This window comes from Ranitomeya imitator, chromosome 4 (assembly GCF_032444005.1).
Source record: "Ranitomeya imitator isolate aRanImi1 chromosome 4, aRanImi1.pri, whole genome shotgun sequence".
Lineage (NCBI taxonomy): Eukaryota > Metazoa > Chordata > Amphibia > Anura > Dendrobatidae > Ranitomeya > Ranitomeya imitator.
Window position 1 is genome coordinate 680,313,151 of NC_091285.1, and position 9,521 is coordinate 680,322,671.

The following is a 9,521-nucleotide window of genomic DNA, read 5'->3' on the forward strand; positions in this document are numbered from 1 at the left end:
TATTGTGGTATCAGGTGCAGTAATAGGGACACATACGGCAGCAGCGGCTCAGTATTGGGGTATCAGGTGCAGTAATAGGGACATATACGGCAGCAGCGGCTCAGTATTGGGGTATCAGGTGCAGTAATAGGACACATATGGCAGCAGTGGCTCAGTATTGGGGTATCAGGTGCAGTAATAGGGACATATACGGCAGCAGCGGCTCAGTATTGGGGTATCAGGTGCAGTAATAGGACACATACGGCAGCAGTGGCTCAGTATTGGGGTATCAGGTGCAGTAATAGGGACACATATGGCAGCAGCGGCTCAGTATTGGGATATCAGGGGCAGTAATAGGGACACATACGGCAGCAGCGGCTCAGTATTGGCTATCAGGTGCAGTAATAGGGACACATACGGCAACAGCGGCTCAGTATTGGGATATCAGGTGTAGTAATAGGGACACATACGGCAGCAGCGGCTCAGTATTGGGGTATCAGGTGCAGTAATAAGGACAAATATGGCAGCAGCGGCTCAGTATTGGGATATCAGGGGCAGTAATAGGGGCACATACGGCAGCAGTGGCTCAGTATTGGGGAATCAGGTGTAGTAATAGGGACACATACGGCAGCAGAGGCTCAGTATTGGGGTATCAGGTGCAGTAATAGGGACACATATGGCAGCAGCGGCTCAGTATTGGGATATCAGGGGCAGTAATAGGGACACATACGGCAGCAGTGGCTCAGTATTGGGGAATCAGGTGTAGTAATAGGGACACATACGGCAGCAGAGGCTCAGTATTGGGGTATCAGGTGCAGTAATAGGGACAAATATGGCAGCAGCGGTTCAGTATTGGGGTATCAGGTGCAGTAATAGGGACACATACGGCAGCAGTGGCTCAGTATTGGGGTATCAGGGGCAGTAATAGGGACACATACGGCAGCAGTGGCTCAGTATTGGGGTATCAGGGGCAGTAATAGGGACACATACGGCAGCAGCGGCTCAGTATTGGGGTATCAGGTGCAGTAATAGGGACAAATATGGCAGCAGCAGCTCAGTATTGGGGTATCAGGTGTAGTAATAGGGACACATACGGCAGCAGCGGCTCAGTATTGGGGTATCAGGTGCAGTAATAGGGACACTTACGGCAGCAGCGGCTCAGTATTGGGATATCAGGGGCAGTAATAGGGACACATATGGCAGCAGCGGCTCAGTATTGGGGCATCAGGGGCAGTAATAGGGTCACATACGGCAGCAGCGGCTCAGTATTGGGGTATCAGGTGCGGTAATAGGGACACTTATGGCAGCAGCGGCTCAGTATTGGGGTATCAGGGGCAGTAATAGGACACATACGGCAGCAGCGGCTCAGTATTGGGGTATCAGGTGCGGTAATAGGGACACTTACGGCAGCAGCGGCTCAGTATTGGGATATCAGGGGCAGTAATAGGGACACATACGGCAGCAGCGGCTCAGTATTGGGGTATCAGGTGCAGTAATAGGGACACATATGGCAGCAGCGGCTCAGTATTGGGGCATCAGGGGCAGTAATAGGGTCACATACGGCAGCAGCGGCTCAGTATTGGGGTATCAGGTGCGGTAATAGGGACACTTATGGCAGCAGCGGCTCAGTATTGGGGTATCAGGGGCAGTAATAGGACACATACGGCAGCAGCGGCTCAGTATTGGGGTATCAGGGGCAGTAATAGGACACATACAGCAGCAGCAGCTCAGTATTGGGGTATCAGGTGTAGTAATAGGGTCACATACGGCAGCAGCGGCTCAGTATTGGGGTATCAGGTGCAGTAATAGGGACACATACGGCAGCAGCGTCCCAGTATTGGGGTATCAGGTGCAGTAATAGGGACACATACGGCAGCAGAGGCTCAGTATTGGGGTATCAGGTGCAGTAATAGCGACACATATGACAGCAGCGGCTCAGTATTGGGGTATCAGGTGCAGTAATAGGGACACATTCGGCAGCAGCGGCTCAGTATTGGGGTATCAGGTGCAGTAATAGGGACAAATATGGCAGCAGCAGCTCAGTATTGGGGTATCAGGTGCAGTAATAGGGACAAATATGGCAGCAGCAGCTCAGTATTGGGATATCAGGGGCAGTAATAGGGACAAATATGGCAGCAGCAGCTCAGTATTGGGATATCAGGGGCAGTAATAGGGACACATGGCAACAGCGGCTCAGTATTGGGGTAGTAGGTGCAGTAATAGGGACACATGCGGCAGCAGCGGCTCAGTATTGGGATATCAGGGGCAGTAATAGGGACACTTACGGCAGCAGCGGCTCAGTATTGGGATATCAGGGGCAGTAATAGGGACACATATGGCAGCAGCGGCTCAGTATTGGGGCATCAGGGGCAGTAATAGGGTCACATACGGCAGCAGCGGCTCAGTATTGGGGTATCAGGTGCGGTAATAGGGACACTTATGGCAGCAGCGGCTCAGTATTGGGGTATCAGGGGCAGTAATAGGACACATACGGCAGCAGCGGCTCAGTATTGGGGTATCAGGTGCAGTAATAGGGTCACATACGGCAGCAGCAGCTCAGTATTGGAGTATCAGGGGCAGTAATAAGGACACATAGGGCAGCAGCGACTCAGTATTGAGGTATCAGGGGCAGTAATAGTGACACATATGGCAGCAGCAGCTCAGTATTGGGGCATCAGGGGCAGTAATAGGGACACATATGGCAGCAGCAGCTCAGTATTGGGGCATCAGGGGCAGTAATAGGGACACATACGGCAGCAGCGGCTCAGTATTGGGGTATCAGGTGCAGTAATAGGGACACATATGGCAGCAGCAGCTCAGTATTGGGGCATCAGGTGCAGTAATAGGGACACATACGGCAGCAGTGGCTCAGTATTGGGGTGTCAGGTGTAGTAATAGAGACACATACGGCAGCAGTGGCTCAGTATTGGGGTATCAGGTGTAGTAATAGGGACACATATGGCAGCAGCGGCTCAGTATTGGGGCATCAGGGGCAGTAATAGGGACACATATGGCAGCAGCAGCTCAGTATTGGGGCATCAGGTGTAGTAATAGGGACACATACGGCAGCAGCGGCTCAGTATTGGGGTATCAGGGGCAGTAATAGGGACACATACGGCAGCAGCGGCTCAGTATTGGGGTATCAGGGGCAGTAATAGGGACACATACGGCAGCAGCGGCTCAGTATTGGGATATCAGGGGCAGTAATAGGGACACATATGGCAGCAGTGGCTCAGTATTAGGGTATCAGGTGTAGTAATAGGGACACATACGGTAGCAGCGGCTCAGTATTGGGGTATCAGGGGGCGTAATAGGGACACATAGGGCGGCAGCGACTCAGTATTGAGGTATCAGGGGCAGTAATAGGGACACATACGGCAGCAGCCGCTCAGTATTGGGGTATCAGGGGCAGTAATAGGGGCACATACGGCAGCAGCAGCTCAGTATTGGAGTATCAGGGGGAGTAATAGGGACACATAGGGTGGCAGCGACTCAGTATTGAGGTATCAGGGGCAGTAATAGTGATACATACGGCAGCAGCGGCTCAGTATTGGGGTATCAGGGGCAGTAATAGGGACACATACAGCAGCAGCGGCTCAGTATTGGGGTATCAGGTGCAGTAATAGGGACACATACGGCAGCAGCCGCTCAGTATTGGGGTATCAGGGGCAGTAATAGGGGCACATACGGCAGCAGCAGCTCAGTATTGGAGTATCAGGGGGAGTAATAGGGACACATAGGGCGGCAGCGACTCAGTATTGAGCTATCAGGGGCAGTAATAGGGACACATACGGCAGCAGTGGCTCAGTATTGGGGTATCAGGTGCAGTAATAGGGACACATACGGCAGCAGCGACTCAGTATTGAGGTATCAGGGGCAGTAATAGTGACATATACAGCAGCAGCGGCTCAGTATTGGGGTATCAGGTGTAGTAATAGGGACACATACGGCAGCAGCGGCTCAGTATTGGGGTATCAGGTGCAGTAATAGGGACACATACGGCAGCAGCGGCTCAGTATTGGGGTATCAGGGGCAGTAATAGGACACATACGGCAGCAGCGGCTCAGTATTGGGGTATCAGGGGCAGTAATAGGACACATACGGCAGCAGCGGCTCAGTATTGGGGTATCAGGTGTAGTAATAGGGACACATACGGCAGCAGCGTCCCAGTATTGGGGTATCAGGTGCAGTAATAGGGACACATACGGCAGCAGAGGCTCAGTATTGGGGTATCAGGTGCAGTAATAGCGACACATATGACAGCAGCGGCTCAGTATTGGGGTATCAGGTGCAGTAATAGGGTCACATACGGCAGCAGCAGCTCAGTATTGGAGTATCAGGGGCAGTAATAGGGACACATAGGGCAGCAGCGACTCAGTATTGAGGTATCAGGGGCAGTAATAGTGACACATATGGCAGCAGCAGCTCAGTATTGGGGTATCAGGGGCAGTAATAGGACACATACGGCAGCAGAGGCTCAGTATTGTGGTATCAGGTGCAGTAATAGGGACACATATGGCAGCAGCTCAGTATTGGGGCATCAGGGGCAGTAATAGTGACACATATGGCAGCAGCAGCTCAGTATTGGGGCATCAGGGGCAGTAATAGGGACACATATGGCAGCAGCGGCTCAGTATTGGGGCATCAGGGGCAGTAATAGGGACACATACGGCAGCAGCGGCTCAGTATTGGGGTATCAGGGGCAGTAATAGGGACACATACGGCAGCAGCGGCTCAGTATTGGGGTATCAAGTGCAGTAATAGGGACACATATGGCAGCAGCAGCTCAGTATTGGGGCATCAGGTGCAGTAATAGGGACACATACGGCAGCAGTGGCTCAGTATTGGGGTGTCAGGTGTAGTAATAGGGACACATACGGCAGCAGCGGCTCAGTATTGGGGTATCAGGGGCAGTAATAGGGACACATACGGCAGCAGCGGCTCAGTATTGGGGTATCAGGGTCAGTAATAGGGACACATACGGCAGCAGCGGCTCAGTATTGGGATATCAGGGGCAGTAATAGGGACACATATGGCAGCAGTGGCTCAGTATTGGGGTATCAGGTGTAGTAATAGGGACACATACGGCAGCAGCGTCCCAGTATTGGGGTATCAGGTGCAGTAATAGGGACACATACGGCAGCAGCAGCTCAGTATTGGAGTATCAGGGGGCGTAATAGGGACACATAGGGCGGCAGCGACTCAGTATTGAGGTATCAGGGGCAGTAATAGGGACACATAGGGTGGCAGCGACTCAGTATTGAGGTATCAGGGGCAGTAATAGTGACACATACGGCAGCAGCGGCTCAGTATTGGGGTATCAGGGGCAGTAATAGGGACACATACAGCAGCAGCGGCTCAGTATTGGGGTATCAGGTGCAGTAATAGGGACACATACGGCAGCAGCCGCTCAGTATTGGGGTATCAGGGGCAGTAATAGGGACACATAGGGCGGCAGCGACTCAGTATTGAGCTATCAGGGGCAGTAATAGGGACACATATGGCAGCAGTGGCTCAGTATTGGGGTATCAGGTGCAGTAATAGGGACACATATGGCAGCAGCGACTCAGTATTGAGGTATCAGGGGCAGTAATAGTGACATATACGGCAGCAGCGGCTCAGTATTGGGGTATCAGGTGTAGTAATAGGGGCACATACGGCAGCAGCAACTCAGTATTGGAGTATCAGGGGGAGTAATAGGGACACATAGGGCGGCAGCGACTCAGTATTGAGCTATCAGGGGCAGTTATAGGGACACATACGGCAGCAGCGGCTCAGTATTGGGGTATCAGGTGCAGTAATAGGGACACATACGGCAGCAGCGGCTCAGTATTGGGGTATCAGGTGGAGTAATAGGGACACATAAGGCAGCAGCAGCTCAGTATTGGGGTATCAGGGGCAGTAATAGTGACATATACGGCAGCAGCGGCTCAGTATTGGGTTATCAGGTGCAGTAATAGGGACACATACGGCAGCAGCGGCTCAGTATTGGGGTATCGGGTGCAGTAATAGGGACACATACGGCAGCAGCGGCTCAGTATTGGGGTATCAGGTGGAGTAATAGGGACACATAAGGCAGCAGCGGCTCAGTATTGGGATATCAGGGGCAGTAATAGGGACACATACGGCAGCAGTGGCTCAGTATTGGGGTATCAGGTGGAGTAATAGGGACACATAAGGCAGCAGCGGCTCAGTATTGGGATATCAGGGGCAGTAATAGGGACACATACGGCAGCAGTGGCTCAGTATTGGGGTATCAGGTGCAGTAATAGGGACACATATGGCAGCAGTGGCTCAGTATTGGGGTATCGGGTGCAGTAATAGGGACACATACGGCAGCAGCGGCTCAGTATTGGGGTATCAGGTGCAGTAATAGGGACACATACGGCAGCAGCGACTCAGTATTGAGGTATCAGGGGCAGTAATAGTGACATATACGGCAGCAGCGGCTCAGTATTGGGGTATCAGGTGTAGTAATAGGGACACATACGGCAGCAGCGGCTCAGTATTGGGGTATCGGGTGCAGTAATAGGGACACATACGGCAGCAGCGGCTCAGTATTGGGGTATCAGGTGGAGTAATAGGGACACATACGTCAGCAGCGGCTCAGTATTGGGATATCAGGGGCAGTAATTGGGACACATACGGCAGCAGCGGCTCAGTATTGGGATATCAGGGGCAGTAATAGGGACACATGGCAGCAGCGGCTCAGTATTGGGGTATCAGGGGCAGTAATAGGGACACATACGGCAGCAGCGGCTCAGTATTGGGGTATCAGGGGCAGTAATAGTGACACATACGGCAGCAGCGACTCAGTATTGGGGTATCAGGGGCAGTAATAGGGACACATACGGCAGCAGTGGCTCAGTATTGAGGTATAAGGGGCAGTAATAGGGACACATACGGCAGCAGCGGCTCAGTATTGGGGTATCAGGTGCAGTAATAAGGACACATACGGTAGCAGCGGCTCAGTATTGGGGTATCAGGAGCAGTAATAGCGACACATACGGCAGCAGCGGCTCAGTATTGGGGTATCAGGTGCAGTAATAGGGACACATACGGCAGCAGCGGCTCAGTATTGGGGTATCAGGGGCAGTAATAGGGACACATACGGCAGCAGCGGCTCAGTATTGGGGTATCAGGGGCAGTAATAGGGACACATACGGCAGCAGCGGCTCAGTATTGGGGTATCAGGGGCAGTAATAGGGACACATACGGCAGCAGCGGCTCAGTATTGGGGTATCAGGGGCAGTAATAGGGACACATACGGCAGCAGCGGCTCAGTATTGGGGTATCAGGGGCAGTAATAGGGACACATACGGCAGCAGCGGCTCAGTATTGGGGTATCAGGGGCAGTAATAGGGACACATACGGCAGCAGCGGCTCAGTATTGGGGTATCAGGGGCAGTAATAGGGACACATACGGCAGCAGCGGCTCAGTATTGGGGTATCAGGGGCAGTAATAGGGACACATACGGCAGCAGCGGCTCAGTATTGGGGTATCAGGGGCAGTAATAGGGACACATACGGCAGCAGCGGCTCAGTATTGGGGTTTCAGGTGCAGTAATAGTTACACATACGGCAGCAGCGGCTCAGTATTGGGGTATCAGGGGCAGTAATAGGGACACATACGGCAGCAGCGGCTCAGTACTGGGGTATCAGGGGCAGTAATAGGGACACATACGGCAGCAGCGGCTCAGTATTGGGGTATCAGGGGCAGTAATAGGGACACATACGGCAGCAGCGGCTCAGTATTGGGGTATCAGGGGCAGTAATAGGGACACATACGGCAGCAGCGGCTCAGTATTGGGGTATCAGGGGCAGTAATAGGGTCACATATGGCAGCAGCGTCTCAGTATTGGTGTATCAGTGGCAGTAATAGGACACATACAGCAGCAGCGGCTCAGTATTGGGGTATCAGGGGCAGTAATAGGGACACATACGGCAGCAGCGGCTCAGTATTGGGGTATTAGGGGCAGTAATAGGGACACATACGGCAGCAGCGGTTCAGTATTGAGGTATCAGGGGCAGTAATAGGGACACATATGGCAGCAGCGTCTCAGTATTGGGGTATCAGCAGGATGAGGAGTTTGTGCAGGTTGTGAATAGATGGTGATGGGGCTGGAATGTGAGAAGTGAAATGTCTCTTTGTTGTTTTCTCTGCAGACAAGTTGTAGCTGGAAGAAGTTGTCATGTCTGTCTGGGCCACATGGAAAAAGTGAAGGATTCCATCATAAAGAACGTCATAAATAAACGTTATCTGTAACTGTGCAGTGATCTCTTATATGTTCTGTAGGGCTGGTATCCACCACTGACCATATGGCGGTAATATCCATGTTGGTCTTTATATAGAGATTATTTTCAGTAACAGCGCGGTCATCTGCTGACGTTCTCCTCCACTATTAGGGCGCGTCACTGAGTTGTAATGAAAGTTACCTGGTTCAGGGGCCCAATCAGAAGTTTCGCCCCCCCTGAACCAAAACCCTAGCTACGCCTCTGGCCCTATTATACACTGAAGCATCATATATAGTGCCACCATACACTGGAGCATCATATATAGGGCCCATCATACACTGGAGCATCATATACGGGCCCCATTATACAGTAAAAACCGGCCCAGAGCGTCTGGCACTTTCGGATGCAGGAGCCAGCGGGCACAGTGCAGGTTTCTGCTCAAAGTCACTGTACTTCACAGTCAGGGGTCTATAGCGTGGACCTGCGCTGTCAAGTTGCTCGAAGGATCGAGCACCAACCTTCCCCTGCTGCACACGCTGTATTCCCGTCAAGTCTCCTGCTCTCTTCCCACGCACAGCCCCTTCTATCTCCGAAATGCCCCCTGTTGAACAGTGCAAAGGTCAGTCAAGGTCAAAAAGCTTTTCCCCGGGAAACAATGATGACCGCCCTGACTGTTCCAGAACGGGCGCAAAAAAGGTACCCCCGGTCTGGTCCATCTTCTTACACAGACACTGTGTTTTGGGGTGCTACCCTTCATCGGTGCAAAGGAGAAATGTCACCCCTTGGATCTCACTCAGACACCTCTCACAGAGCCAAACCAGATCCCACACATTGCAATGATAAGTGGCAGCACCCCGAAACACAATGTCTGTAAATTGAGATTCTGGTTTTGGCTTTTATCCTAAGTCATGTTGCAAGGCTCGTTAAAGGATCAATATTGACTTTTAGGATTGCTACTTCCAATAGGTGGGAGAGGAGCATTGCAGGGCTTAAAATCTCCTTACATTGGCATGCCAGGCTTTGCAAGTCACTCTCCACAAGGAGAAACGTTACACCTTGGATCACAAACACGTGATACACATCACACAAGCACATGACACAATTTGCACAAGTACGGAGCACACACTGCACAAGCACATTGAAGACATTGCGCAAGCACATGGCACATGTCGCACAGGACACATAGTGCTTAGATCACATATTATTATAGAATAAACCACATTATAAACAATTTAGTAAAATGTTTGTCACATTGTTCTGATCACTTACCACATTCAGAACTTATCTGCAACAAGACTAATCCTAAA

The 9,521-nt window shown here is 51.8% G+C and overlaps 1 long non-coding RNA gene across 1 annotated transcript in view; it reads left to right on the forward strand.

Moving 5' to 3' along the window:
- Positions 1–8,226, forward strand: part of LOC138677330 (uncharacterized) — a 58,349-nt gene extending 50,123 nt beyond the window's left edge. The window contains exon 4 of the long non-coding RNA XR_011320876.1: positions 8,146–8,226. This is a non-coding gene — a long non-coding RNA (uncharacterized lncRNA). The remainder of the gene's footprint in view (positions 1–8,145) is intronic.
- Positions 8,227–9,521: the final 1,295 nt, after the last annotated feature.